The sequence below is a fragment of the Eurytemora carolleeae genome, unplaced genomic scaffold (genome assembly GCF_000591075.1).
Source record: "Eurytemora carolleeae unplaced genomic scaffold, Eaff_2.0 scaffold128, whole genome shotgun sequence".
Taxonomy (NCBI): domain Eukaryota; kingdom Metazoa; phylum Arthropoda; class Copepoda; order Calanoida; family Temoridae; genus Eurytemora; species Eurytemora carolleeae.
Window position 1 is genome coordinate 60539 of NW_019396173.1, and position 15937 is coordinate 76475.

A 15937-nucleotide genomic window follows, 5' to 3' on the forward strand; every position below is an offset into this window, starting at 1 on the left:
TACTTCCACACCTCCCTCCTTCTGTTATTATTTCCCTCCCTTTCCTCTTTCCTTCTCTCTTTTCCAATCCTCCTCCCTCAGGCCCCCATTTTTCCATTTCCCCTACTCTCCATAGTTCCTTTCTTTCCCTTTCCCTCCTACTCCAGTTCCTCTCTTTCCCCTTCCCTTTCTCCGCCTCCCTAAGTCCCTCACATTGATTCAGTCTGCTTATGAACAATCACTTTTTAAGACAGGGTCGAATTTGAAGTATTAACCCGAATTAAAGACAGAAGTAGGGGAGGGGGGAGGGGGGATTAAATTGATATGTAATGTGCATATATTTATAGAATATAATTTAATTTATATTGATTAAATGTCTCTCCGATATAGTATTTGTAGAATATTCTGTGGAGGGGGGGGGGGGGATTAGTAAGATCAACAATATTGGATTTACAAGCTATTTACGCATTAAACAATACGCTTTTCTGTAGCATAACGCTCAAATATTGATACAATTATCTTTGAAAAGAAAAAGAAAGATTTGCTGGGAAGCAAATATATTCCAATTCTATATCTTTTTTAATGTTGTTTACATACAGTGAAACCCTTAATAACGAATACATCGTAAGAATTTATCAAATGTCGTATTCTTCACTTTCTGATAATGGAATGTTGCAGATATTTAGTTTTAAAATTGAATGATTATATATGGAGCGCTTTAAAACTGTTCCCGCATTTTCATGGCTATTTATTTAATTTCGCAAATGCTGAAATTTACGTAATATAGTATAAAACTCACTGAAAAATTGTTAAGATGACATTTGATAAATTCTTCCGATGTATTCGTTATTAAGGGGTTCACTGTATTTAGAAAGATATCTTTCATCGTTCTTCATAATCCCCCCCCCCCTTCTATCCTGCTTACTTTATCTCCCTAGGGGGTGGAGGGGAAAATAAAGGTTGTAAATATAAACTCAAACATCCTCCTAGACTAACCTGGGCGAGATGCGTCGAGTTTCTTCTATTTTGATTCAATCGAGGTTTAATCTATAACCGAGCCTCAAAGTGAAAACGAAGCTAATCCACCTTCAGGAGAACACTCCTTACATCACAACAACAATCTGCTTGGCGCGAACCTGGCCAATATATATCCAGTACAGATATCGTTAGAGCTGAGACTTCTAGAACTATTCCTCAGAATTTTTTAGCGAAACTTATTGATCACAGGTGTAATACAAATATTATAAGCGTAAGAAGCGTTCTTTTTTTACGCAACAAAATGTTTAAGAAAACATAGTTAATTTGAAAACATTGAAATATTCAAAATTTTTGTAAATCCTGTAACTTGCCTTGAAAATATCTAATCCAATCCGCATAGCTCGTCCTCTTTCCAGCCTGTCCTTGTCGCAGCGCTATTCCTCTTTTCCAGTCTGTCCTAGAAACAGCGCTCCCCCTCCGGTCCTAGCCAAAGCGCTGTGCCTCTCCTAATCGTGGTGCTTGGCCCATAAATAACCCCAAATTTACCAGCAATGTCGACTAATAGTAAACTTTGTTATATTTTATTTAGTATGTTCAAAAATGATGGTAGCCCGGTCCAAAAAAATTCAAAGGAATAGAAGGGGAAGGAATATTAAAGTTGGTCGGAAAAACAACATTGTTATTGAATATATAATAAAGTTATGCTTTATCATACAATCCATATCAATATAAATTATATGAATGAGTCACAGTTATTCTAATCAATATTGTTCATTAACAACCCATTCGGAATAAATCACAATGTGATACGATCAAGCTTCATATCTTTAAATAGCTTTAAATAATAATATTTGATATCTAAAAAATATGCGTCTTCCTATCTATCTATTTATCTATCGACCTGTCTATCAATCTATTTATCCATCTATTGACCTGTCTATCAATCTATCTATCCATCTATCGACCTGTCTATCAATCTATCTATCCATCTATCGACCTGTCTATCAATCTATCTATCCATCTATCGACCTGTCTATCAATCTACCTATCCATCTGTCTACCTGTCTATCAATCTACCTATCCATCTGTCTACCTGTCTATCAATCTATCTATCCATCTATCGACCTGTCTATTAATCTACCTATCCATCTATTGACCTGTCTATCAACCTACCTATCCAACTATCGACCTGTCTATCAATCTACCTATCCATCTATCGACCTTTCTATCAATCTATCTATCCATCTATCGACCTGTCTATCAATCTATCTATCCATCTATCGACCTGTCTATCAATCTACCTATCTATCTGTCTACCTGTCTATTAATCTATATATCCATCTATCGACCTGTCTATCAATCTACATATCTATCTGTCTACCTGTTTATCGATCTACAATTATCCATCTATCTACCTGTCTAATAATCTAACTATCAATCTGTCTATCTGTCTATCATTCTACCTTTCCACCTCTCTACCTGTCTATCGATCTTCCTTTCCACTTCTCTACCTGTATATCAGTCTAGCTTTCCCCCTGTCTGTCTGCCTATCATTCTACCTATCCTCCTGTCTACCTGTCTATCAATCTACATATCCTCCTGTCTACCTGTCTAATAATCCACCTATCAATCTGTATTCCTTTCTATCAATCTACCTATCCACCTGTCTCAACTGTATATCATTATACCTTTCCACCTCTCTACCTGTCTATCAATCTTCCTTTCCACCTGTCTCACATGTATTTCAGTCTACCTTCCCCCTGTCTGCCTGTCTATCATTCTACACATCCTCCTGTCTACCTGACAGTCATTTTACCTATCCTCCTGTCTGCCTGTCTATCAATCTTCCTTTCCCCCTGTCTGCCTGTCTATCATTCTACCTATCCTCCTGTCTACCTGTCAAACAATTTACCTATCCTCATGTCTACCTATCTATATCAATCTATCTGTCCGCCTGTCTACCTGTCTTTCAATCTCTATCTATCTGACTGTCATAGTAGATATACTCAAAACAATGCTCACTTGTTCCTTCCATATTCTTGTTACTCCTAAATAATGTTCCATTAAATACGCCTTGTTAAAATAAAGTTATGCGTCTTCAGGTCATTGCCCTCCCCCCTCTTATATTTTCTATTTGCAAAGAAAATGAGTTCAATTGGCACAAACTCAATGTTTTTAATCCCTATAACTTTGCAACCAGATGGTGTAAACCTGTGATAAATAGAACTAAAGACTAGATAAGTAATCTACTTCATATTTTGAAATGTCGAAGGTCTACGGAACTACGACATCGAGTTTCAATTTCCCCAATAATGGTAATGAGTCAGAAACTTTGAGGATTCTGATAAATAAATCCGCTATTTTTCATGAACCTCATTGCTGTTCTTTATATGAAATCTGAAGATGATATTGAATAATAATGGGGAACAGAATAATATACAAATTCACATTTACATTTACGGAATTAACCAAATTGATCCAGAAAAATTTGTAACTTTATATTTTCAAGATTTTCGAATCTAACTGTATTTGACTGAACCCCCTTTAATGCTCTGTCTGAATGGTATTATATCATAACATTACATGTCAAACACACACTCTTGTACACACACCACAGGGGGGGGGGTGTACCATGGGAGGACGGGTTGAGGGTAGTTGCAGGGTGGGAAGGAGAGGGTCAGATCGATTTTTAGAACTTATCTGATCATGGGTGTAATACAAATATTATAAGCGTAAGAAGCGTACGATATTTTGAAAAAAAGTTTTGCAGTCAAGAAATATCACTTTGTGTTTTGTGTGTTAAAGCTTGCTTTTTACGCTCTTGTTAATTGTGATTTTTGACAGAAATATTTAAAAGCAATTATATAACGTTTATGCAATTAAAAAAAGTAAATTTGGCAAAATTTGTCACAAAATCACATAATGATGTTATTTTCTTTATAAAAGATTTAGGCATTTCGGATGAAAAAGGAAAGGCAAAGGTTTGTCACAAATATATCTTTGCAACCCGTGGCCGTTGTTGTAGACTTTAGATATTTCGCACTATGAATTCTGTAAAATCAAATAATTTAAGTTTCAATTCTCAAAGGTATAAACAATCAGGTTGCAAAGCTAAAGGGATTAGAATATCTTTATGGCAAAAACTCGATTCCTGTTTTTTTTCTAAAAGGAGTGGGTGCGAATTTAAAATGGGGGACTGAAATTCAGCAAATTAAGAAAAAAGAGTGTGGGAAAAATATTGGATTTTTTTGTGTTAAAAAGCACTGAGGAAAAAGAAAGGATAGTTGAAAATATAGGAATAAAAACAAAGCTGATAAACAATGTTGATTGAACGGAGGAGAAGTTTCTGTGTGAAATGATAAAGTTTACCAAGAAGAGAAATAATGACCCAGTTTCTAAAAACTTAATCTTTCTTATAAAAATCAGTTTTAGTTGAGAGAACTAGAGAACTAGAGAACTAGAGAACTAGAGAACTAGAGAACTAGAGAACTAGAGAACTAGAGAACTAGAAAACTAGAGAACTAGAGAACTAGAGAACTAGAAGACTAGAGAAATTTTATTCGATTAATTAAAGCAAAAAAAGTTTTTCAAAACTTTAAAATCTATATATTCAGGGCTATAGATAGTATAAGTGCAGGATGTAAAACCATCTATAAAGGCCTGGCGACACTTAGTCTGCCCAATATCAATGATTGATGCATCAATTTTATATCTGTGTATATCGCTGTGGTACAAAACATTCCAGAAGGCTTGCAGTTTCCGGCAGGTCTCCAAAATCCGATTTGATATTAAGCACAATGAGTCCAAAATTAAAGAAGTTGATCTGCGTCTAGACGCGGTTCAAACATGAGAAGCGGTTCAAACACATGGTTTGTTTTAATAGGTTTATAAAGCTTGTTAGCTTAAAGTCAATAGATAAAAAGCTAAAAATAGACAGCTTTTTAGCTAGAAGTAAATATGTTGTTAACTAAAAATGTACAACTTGTTAGCTTAAAGTTAATAGATATTAAGCTAAAAATAGATAGCTTTTTAGTTAGAAATAAATAGATTGTTAACTAGAAATGTAAAGCTTGTTAGCTTAAAGTTAATAGATATTAAGCTAAAAATAGATAGCTTTTTAGCTAGAAATAAATATGTTGTTAGCTAGAAATGTACAGCTTGTTAGCTTAAAGTTAATTGATTTATTGTTAGATATAGCTTGCGAGCTAGAAGTAGAGAGATTGTTCGTTAAAAATAGATAGCTTAAGTTGGCTAAAAGTACTCAAGTAGATAGCTATTATTCCTAATTATACGATATTACACAATACCCCAGGGAACCATTTATCTGATATTGTTTTGATTTTTTGTCACGTGTTCAGGAAATATTATGCACGTGATTCAAAAGCAAAAACTTTAAACTCAAAATTATTAATTTAAACTTTAAACATAAAAATCTTGTAAAATAGGCCTACACAGATATTAAAACCTAAACTTGAAATTTATTTAGGTAAACCCTGCAAGATTTCAGCATGTTTAATATTTCTGTTGTCGTCTAAAGATTTTTCTGCTGCAGTCACGTTTATTTAAGAATAGATCACGTGCAATGGCGGGAGGGGGGTTGACAATACATTGATTGTAGTGTAGTGTCATAATAGAATAATACATCATTGGGGGGCTATACAATAGTAATCAATTCTACTTATTTATTTTATTCTGCATTGTAGATTGCTTTAGTCATGTAGGTTAAACCTTTAGCAAGGAATTGTCAAACAAGAAAATTTAGTCAGATTTTATTTAAAAAAGAAAATGTTTTTTTTTTTGAATTTTAAAAGCGAATTAGTTTTGACGAATTTACTAATTTCCAATTTTTTTTCTCAAAGAAAACAGTAAAAAATGAATTCTTAAAATGGTGAAAGTAAATAATTTATAAAATATTCACTGATTGCATGTATACCCGGAGTTAAAGTGAACAGCAGAAGGAAGGAAACAGATCGTAAAATAACTGAAGGAAATCAAGAAATGTAACTAAAAGGAAATCCAATTTTTTTTGTGTACTGCAGTCTTAACAACCCCCCCCCCCCACTTCAAGGGTAAACAAATATGTAAACAAAGGTTTTTTATTCCTTCTTAAATAAACTTAATAATGTAATTAAAATAGCCCATGTTAAGAGCTAGTGGTATGTAAGATTCCCAAAGACACCCTTTTAACCTCTGCCTTTGTATGAATGATATATCCTTACTTTCTATTTGAAAATTGATAATATTTAAATTCTTCAAATTTATGACTTGCGGAATTATGTCATTTGAAGTTACATCTACAGTCCCTTTAATATGTTTGTTGATTCCCAGTTTAAATATTTCTTGGATAAACCATCAACTACAAACTTGGATTCCCAGTTTATATATTCCTTGGATAAACCATCAACTTCAAACTTGGATTCCCAGTTCATATATTCCTTGGATAAACCATCATCTACAAACTTGGACTCCCAGTTTATATATTCCTTGGATAAACCATCAACTTCAAACTTGGATTCCCAGTTCATATATTCCTTGGATAAACCATCATCTACAAACTTGGACTCCCAGTTTATATATTCCTTGGATAAACCATCAACAGCAAACTTAAGGGAAAAGGAGAATAGGAAAACAGTGGGGGTTATACTTAAGCACATTTTATGCCAAGAAGAAAATGAAAATTGGAATATAAAGAAACACATTTATATGCAAAAAGCAATAAAAATAAACCAAGATTATATATCAAATCTGATAGTATAGTAAATATTTTTTTCAAGGGACCACGTTTCACAATTTGTTTGTCTGTTCTGTAAAGTGAATATTTATAAAGAAGATCAGGGGAATATAAAAATGCATGAAAAAAGTCCAAAAATAAAAAAGAATGATTTACATTTAAATGTAAATCGCATGTTCTGTCAAATGCCTTGTATCAGTCTAAAACTGATAAATGTTATACAGAGGCCGAATTAAAAAAAAATTGAACCATGTCGCTAAACCGCCAATAACCGGTTCAAAGTGAGCACTGGCTCAAATCTTGAAACATTTATTAAAATGTCCAGCTAACTGTTAAACCAACCATGTTTGAACCGTTTCACATGTTTGAACCGTTTCACATGTTTGAACGAGTTTAGAAGCAGTTCAAATGGTTAAAATCCAACTCAGTGTGCTTAATATCAAATCGGATTTTGGAGACCTGCCGGAAACTGCAGGCCTTCTGGAATGTTTTGTACCACAGCGATATACAAAGATATAAATTTTTCTTAAAGCAATTTCTTTGTCCCCGTGATATGGTCGGGTTGTTACGATTAAATCTCGGAATTTTTCTATTGCGAAAGTTTAGTGTTGTATTGGTTTATATTTATCTACCAGGGATTGTAATCTGGCAGCACATTCATCCATCCACGCTTCATTAATACTGAGAAGAGGGCTGACAAGATTCAAGCTGCCTAAGGGCTTCTCAGGGCTGAGAAAAGTAGAGTGCATGAATTCTTCTGATATACTGGAATGAGGCCCTAGTGCCTTACAGACAAGGAACATCACACTCATTGCTCCCAATCATTAGTAAGCCCGGCTTAATGCGATAAAAAAGCGCTTTTGATCGCCACTAATCTTACATCTATCTGTTGCGTCTATAAGGCGAAAATTGTTACAGACGTCTCATGACGAATAACCTAGCGCCCATACAAATTCAGAAAATTGCAACATACAACTTAGACCGTAAAAAATCAATTTAATTTCAAACAAATCATTCAGATATTACAACCTATAGTCATCGATTATCTTTCTCCACATTTGTATATAGTTTATATTTTATAATATTTTTTAATTAATTTGTTTTGAATTTGATTATTTCTCTTGTGGCTTGCGCATTTATTTAAGAATGCCGCGGACCACTCACATTTTTCGAAATCAGTTAAAACGTTTTCTATAAATATAAAATATTATAAAATATAAACTATATACAAATGTGGCGAAAGATAATCGATGACTATATATAGGTTGTAATATCTAAATGATTTGTTTGAAATTAAATGGATTTTTTACGGTCTAAGTCGTATGTTGCACTTTTCTGAATTTGTATGAGCGCTAAGTTATTCGGTATATGACGTCTTTAACAAGTTTCTCCTTATAGACGCAACAGATAGAAGTAAGATTAGTTGCTATCAAAAGCGCTTTTTTATCGCATTAAGCCTATGCCCCCTTTCATTTTTCGCGAACACTCCCTTTAAGCTTCTTTCTTGTTGAGTAGAAAGCACGCACCCTTGCACTGCGAGAGTTGTTGACAGCCACCACTCTTTCTCCTACAGACATCCGTCAGGTGGTCATAACTGCTTATACCAGATGTCGGCTTCAGATGTTTTTGAAACCACAGGTTTGTGTGAAATACGGGAATCGAACTCGTGAAGACCAATCTGGACACCAATCCAGTTACTGGTTTTATATCAGTGAGCAAATGAGAACTGGTGTCACACACTTCACACCCGACCCCACTGATATAAAATTGATGCATCAATCAATCAAACAAAAAAGTAAAAGTTCAGTTTAAGTCACTTGATGGTATGGGTCTGAGCTTTAGTTGAAAATACTATTGTACACTCTATTTCTAACCGTATATAAGTATTTTTTCATGTTATGTTTTATTTCTATTAATCTAAAATGAAACAGTAAAAAATTACATTGAAGAGTTGGTCATTTTTATCGTTCCCCTTTCGGTTTGAATAGATTAAATTTCACCTAGGTAAACATTCCTGGGGGGGGGGGGGGGAATAAATTCCAGCTGATGTATAGGATGGATTCCCCCGGCTGAAAAATTGACTTTTCCCCTAAAACCACATTTCTTATGTAAATCTAGTAGACACTGCTATTTTCATAGTAAAGTCGACGGGCGCCCGCAGGGAAGGGGGGAGGGGGGTAAAAGGGGGGGGGATATGGAAAATATAAAAACCATCATTGAAAATTTTCTCTCCATCAGTTAGGAAAGAAGGGGAAGTTGAACATTTAATTCGTTGTAAATATAATATTCCAAATTTTGATACGTCGTCATGTATATCTAGAAACATGAAGAGCCCGAAACTTAAGACAGAGTATCGCAGTGAAACCAAGTATAGGAAACCTGGTTTCATGAATGGGGTCAGCACAGGGGCGTACGAGAGCTTTAGTGTATGGGGGGCACCTTTTATGCGCGTCAGCGCACCCAAAAGTTTTTTGTTCACATCCTAGAAGATTGTGGGCCCCTTAAAAAACCCTTTTTTTGACACTAAGTATTGATTAGTTTTTTTTATATCTATGTTAAAGAACCTTATCACGTAGATTTAACGGTTCTGTCAATATTTCAGAAAGCTTTGACTTTCGATCACACTTTGACCCATTATACATAATGTTTTAGCCTTTTTTCTTAATATTTTTTGTCGGTATAATTTTGAATGAAAAAGTATGGAATAAACAAATCCATAAGTTTAAAGATTGCTGAATTATAGACCAAAACACGTTTTATTTCAAATAAAAGAAACCGAATGCATCTCACTTTGGTTAGTCCTGGGTGTTATATCCTTCATACATAGGCTTTGCTTGCTTCAGAACATTATATTTGTTGATCTATACAATAAAACAAGACATTCGTATATATATATATATATGTTGCCTATAGCTGGCCAAACGGCTGGACCGATTGGGCTGATTTTTTTTGTGAATACTCAGGGGTGACTAGGGAGTGTTACAGACTATAAAATATTCGAAATTTTTTAAAACATTTTTTAACAAAGAAAATGAGTTTTTGGCACAAAACTCAAAATTATAATCCCTATATCCGAGCAGCTTACCCAACCAAAATATCAAAGGTTTAACCACATAAATATCAAAAGTTTCACAATCAGGTTATAAAGAAAAAAGTTCATCAAAAAAATGTTTTCCTACAGAAGTTAGGTTTGTTTGCATATGATATCAAAACAATTTCAGGGTTTTAATTGCTGAATGATAAAAAAACTTATATCAGATAAAATCATTTCATAAATGAGGCCCCGAGCTATACGTGCCCCCCCCCCTCGTACGCCCCTGGCCAGGCAGTTTTTAGATACAAATATTATTGTTAATAAATATTATTTCATGTGGTTTCTTTACATTATCTTTTTTCTGATTTCTTAAATCAAAATCTTATGGCTTCTGGTTCAGGGTTATTGTGAACAAAAAGCCCCTAAATCTTGAAAAGACGACATCCTGTGTTCTATGTCTCTATTTCTAGTAAAATATATTTTCCTGTCTTTCTTACTTTCTACCTGTACTCCCTGGATAGCATATAACGAGGTTGCCATGAATCTATCTATTTCCAACTATTTCCCATCTATTTAAGTATTATGTAATCTATCCCTGTACTCGGGTTTCCGGTTTTACAAGATAGACTCCGGGTTCATATTTGTCAGGAGGGTAATCAGTCCATATGTTCAGAGGATACAGAATCTGTGTGGATATATACACATTATGTATTAACTTTTGAGATCGGACTGACTTAATAAATGATTCAAGGCCGTTCCCTTTGTTTGGCTTTACTAACGAAATGTTTTTTGAAGCTCCAAAGGGCTTGGTTTTAGCCACAGTTTTGAATAATTTTGTGTCAACCAACTCAACTTCGAATCTTAAAACCAACTAAGAACATTCCTGTGGTTCTTCCGAGTTCCACAACCAAAATTTGAGACAAATCGGTCATGGGGTTCCTGAGTTATGATCGGAAAGCCAAACAAACAGAGATTACTACTTTTATTTATTAGATATTATATAAGTTACAAATGAAAATAGGATATATTTGTTTTATTCTAATTTTGATATAATATGAATAAGTTCATTGTTAAAAAATTATTAATTTGGATTACCTTCAGATAAACTAAGGATAAGGAATAAACAAGATTTATAAGGTCAAAATATGGTTTTGATAATACATCGTTCCACATTTTGTATAAAAATTCTTTTTTTTTATTTTCCCCTTGTTTTAAGTTTATTCCTAAATATAAATGTTTATGTGAAATATCAACCATTTCAAATTTCAAAACAATTTAAATTATTTGAAAACGCGTAAAATATGTCAATTTACATGAAACTGATACTTAACAAAATAAAACTTTAACAAGAAAGCTTCTCTTTACATGGTTAGAATGTTTATTTTCGGATTTAAAACTGCAATAAAGAAACAAATGTTGACAGTAGACTGATTATATCCACTATCAAAGTAAAATATTGGAGAACCTCCCCCCCCCCATTTATCCTTAAATTGCGCCTATAAATAGAACGTATTTCTTTCTATTTCTTAAGTAAGGGGAGGGGAGGGGTAGTAACAGGTATTGAAACAAAATAGCAACGCCATTTCAAGTTGAACGCACTTAAAAACTACGCCTTTATGTCATGATGTATAAACAGTATACACCCGCAAAGAATGAAACTGTAAAAATGTCGATCTCAAAGTTAAATTAAGTTTTCTAACTTGAAACTAAACTTAAATTGCGTACATGTACTATATTTAAATTTTCAGCATATTTGTATATTTTCTTGTTCAGACAGGCGGCCATGAGACACAGTTGTTCTCCCTTACTACAGCTACATTTAAACATTTTCGTCCTTTGGCAGCCATACAATAAGCCACAAATATATTGGTTTCCATGCAAGCACAATTTTTTCTAAGTCTCACATTAATAGAGCCTTGCTGTATACAATCAGGATACCGGAACTCAACTGGACGGCTTTTCTGAACCATGAACCAAGATTATTATACATTATTATTATACAATATTTTACAATATTTATCTAGGAAAAGTATCTAAGTAGCTGAGTATAAAATATATATCTAGGAAAAGTATCTAAGTAGCTGAGTATAAAGTATATATCTAGGAAAAGTATCCAAGTAGCTGAGTATAAAGTATATATCTAGGAAAAGTATCCAAGTAGGAGGTCAGAAAGAGATTCTCGAATGAAGGTCTGGACAGTTGCAACTTTTGTACAGGTGGCGTATTCGCCTGAGGCGCTGTCGCATGATAACCGAAGAAACTGGAGGTAGGGACGGGAGTAGGTGGGCTGCAGAAAGAGTTAGATGGTACAGAGACATTCTTGAGGAAGGAGTCCCGATGCCTGGTGCAAACGATGGTTAAGGACTTGACGAAGACCGTGGTTGAGTTGAGGGGCCCCACCCAGGTGTTGGTGTTAGAAGGGACGGAGTCATAAACCAGATAGTTCTGGGTCAGAGCCACTCCCTGCGGATCACGTTCCACTTCAGTGGGGAGTAAGAGATGATTGTCTCTGCCCAGCATGATGGAGATCTGGCTGGTGTGGTATGAGATTGAAGTCCCTATGAGTGACCTCTACTTGTGGGCACTGGGAGGGGGAATCTGGGGCTGTTGTTGAGGTCTTCTTCTATGGCCGAAAGCTTTAACATCTTCCAGTGCAACGTCGACTTGATCTCAGAGTAGATAATCTTGCCCTCTCCTGCATAGGTCATGACTCTCACCCTGGAGGAGTTCCCTGGGAAGTACTTGGAGGATGGAAGGGTTCGGGTGTTTGTATAAAATGCCTTCTTTTTGAGCGAAAATGTTATGTACAAATTAAAAGAAAATGGTATTGAAAGCTTAGAGAGCTAGTTTTTGTACATTTTTTTGAGACTTTTCAGATTATTAAATGCCTTTTTTTCGAAATTAGAAAATGTAAATACTTTTAAACAAGAAGTTTTGGCGGTAGTGAGATTTGAAATTCCAAAATGAGAATATAAAATTCAAACTTTTATTTTCAAACTGTGGTATTGGCGGTAGTGAGATTTGAAAATCAAAAATCAAAATAAAAAATTTCAACTTTTATTTTTAAACTGTGGTAACGGCGGTAGTGAGATTTGAAAATCCAAAATTAGAATATAAAATTTAAACTTTTATTTTCAAACTGTGGTATTGGCGGTAGTGAGATGTGAAAATCCAAAATGAGAAATTTTATTTTCTCATTTTGGATTTTCAAATCTCACTTTGGATTTTCGAATCTCACTTTTTATTTTTTTCATGGATCTCACTACCTTAGAACTTGACACTATATACTTTTATTTTATAAAACTGGGGCATTTTATACCTACAGGGGGTTCGGTGGGCTGATTGGGAGATTAGACTTAGTTGACATCTAGTTTCCCACTGAATTCCCAGAGAGAAATCACCCATAGGAAACTTTCTCCACCAAGGAAATTGATTTGTCGGAGCCCACCTTGGATACAGAGATGGTGGGGATCGGGTTGCTGTGCATGCAGGCGTGGCAGTGGATAGGGAACCTATGATCCTTGCATCCTTTGGACACACCTTGGAGGTCCCGTTGTGGAAGAACAATTTGCATTGGAAGGCATGGGTCATTAGTGGGGTACAGCTGGGGAAAACTTGATTGTTTGAGATGAGTTTCAGGATGCCAGGGGAACTTAGTTTGGCGACCCTACAGTTGAGGTTGAGGGGGTAGTGGTAAGATTGGAATCCTTTGGCGGTAAATAGAGTGCAAAGGCGTCTGGGAGGTTAGGAGAAGGGCCAGAGGAATGACATGCAGGTCTGGTCTTGGCACTGCAAGGTCCATACCCAACTGGTTTTATCCCTATACTTGCAGGGGAGTAGTTGATATCAAAAAGAGAAGGGTTAGATTGATAATTCTTTAAATTAACTTGTACACATACTGTGTAAGGAATGAGATAGTGGGAGGAGGTCAGACATTGGCCTCGGAACTCCATAAACTGGTCGTTGAAAGACCTTACTTCCATGGGGAGGCTTCTATAATGTTCTGGATCAGTTGTTGAGTGAGGGCGACGCTGTGGAGGTCCTCCACGTCGTGGAACTGCTGGATAATCTCTAAGTTGGCTTGTAGTGTTTTGATCTTGGGGGATAGGTCACCAGCAACTTCTTGGATGGATTGGTTGGCAGGTGGATCAGTCGGAGAGGTCGGTGGTGCATTGCTGCTGTTCAGGGCCAAATCCAGGTTGTGAATGTGGTTGATCGATACGCTGCAGATCATACATCCCTGTTGAAAGCAGGGAAAATTTCTGGTGCATGTTTTCTGAGATTCATGGCGTGGAGAGTCTCAGTGTTCAAGAGTCAATGATTCCATGGATAGGATCCTTTTGGAGAGATGTGATGACGTCCATACTAAAATTTTTCTCAGTTAAAGTAGTTTGAAATGTTTAAAATTGGGAATTGTTGTCCTCGTCATGTTTAACAAAATGTTGGTTATAGTTTTTATTATCGACTTAAACTATGGATATGGGCCGGGATCCAAAAAACCCAGTCTTTCAATTTGTGCCCATTTCTTACACTCAATGTTAGAAATGGGCCAAGTGTTAGTTTTGAAACTAATGTCCCCTGAAGTATATCTAGGAAAAGTATCTAAGCAGCTGAGTATAAAGTATAAAGCGACATAAATCAAATTACAGTAAAAACTCAAGTGCTCGAGTTTGTATAAAAGAAAATATACTTTAATATACGAGACATATATTTAGGTTTGTGTGATGAATCTAATACCCCACCCCCCGAGAAAAAGGGAGGGCTTTGGGTATGTAAGAAAAGTCAGAAAATTTCAACAGCCTCAGACCAATACTTTTTGAGTTATGTAAAAAAAACTACAGGGGGGGGGGGGAAATTGACCCCCCCCCCAGCGGGAATAGGGTTAATTATTTACACTATTAAAATTGCGTAGACAGGGTTGCGCATATATTTTAAGAACTTAAGTATTAACTGGAAGAATTGCTTTTTGAGTACTAACACTCAAAAACACGAAAATAAGCAACTTAAATGAAAATATCTATTCAGTTTTTTTTTATTATAATACTGGGTCACAATCATGGTATTTTATAAATCCCAAAAAGTCCGCAGTCCCTTTCTTATAAAGTTTCTTATTAAACCTTTTTACGGATTGATGAACAGCCTCAGTGGACGGTATCATTATAACTAGATGGATAGATAGAAGATAGACAAATAGATAGAAGTGAGATGGATAGATAGAAGATAGATTGAAGATAGATGGATGGATAGAAGTTAGATGGATGGATAGAAGATAGATGGATAGATTGAAGATAGATGGATGGATAGAAGATAGACGAATAGATAGAAGATAGATGGATGGATAAAAGATAGATGTATAGATTGAAGATAGATAGAAGTTAGACGAATAGATAGAAGATAGATGGATAGATAGAAGTTAGACGAATAGATAGAAGATAGATGGATAGATAGAAGTTAGACGAATAGATAGAAAAAAGATGGATGGATAGAAGAATAGATAGGAAAAAGACTGATAAATTTAACTTTAGATAGATACAGTGCTCCCCAGAAACAACTCTTTATACAGAATCTATAAAGTTATATTATCTCTCTCTCCAAAAAATGGTTCCACGCAGAAGCAAACGTTTACGTCTCTTTCTTTGTCCTACCCATCTGAAAAATATAATTAAGGAATATAAAAATTTCAGAAGAAATCCCCAATTCTTGAAGAATTTCATTTAAGTTTTGTGGCTAACCTTATTCGTGAACCAGTAGGAAATCTGTGATTTGTAGAATGTTGAAGAAATAACCCAGTTAGGAACTAGTATAAGTATAAGAGGGGAAGGATAGATACAAGGAAAGTATGCATAATGTTCACTTTATATTCCAAGAAAAATCTATTTGTAATTTAACAGAATTTAAATTGAGTTGCTAGATCTATACTATCAATCAATCAATGATGAGGTCGTGTCCTCCCCTCTATCAATAAATCCTCTATATTTATGCCAAAACTATTGAATATATTTGCCTACATCCTAGTTCACTGCCAATAGTATGTACCTTTTCCCCTGTCCATAGCTTAGAGGAATTTGACCCAATGATTATTTAAAGGGACTGTGCACATATTTGGTTTCTGTTGAAGGTACCAACAAATTATAAAGGGATACTAATCATATCTTAAGTTTGGCAAAAACTCCTCAACCTATTTTTTTTCTCATTTTTAGTTAAAAAAAACCCGA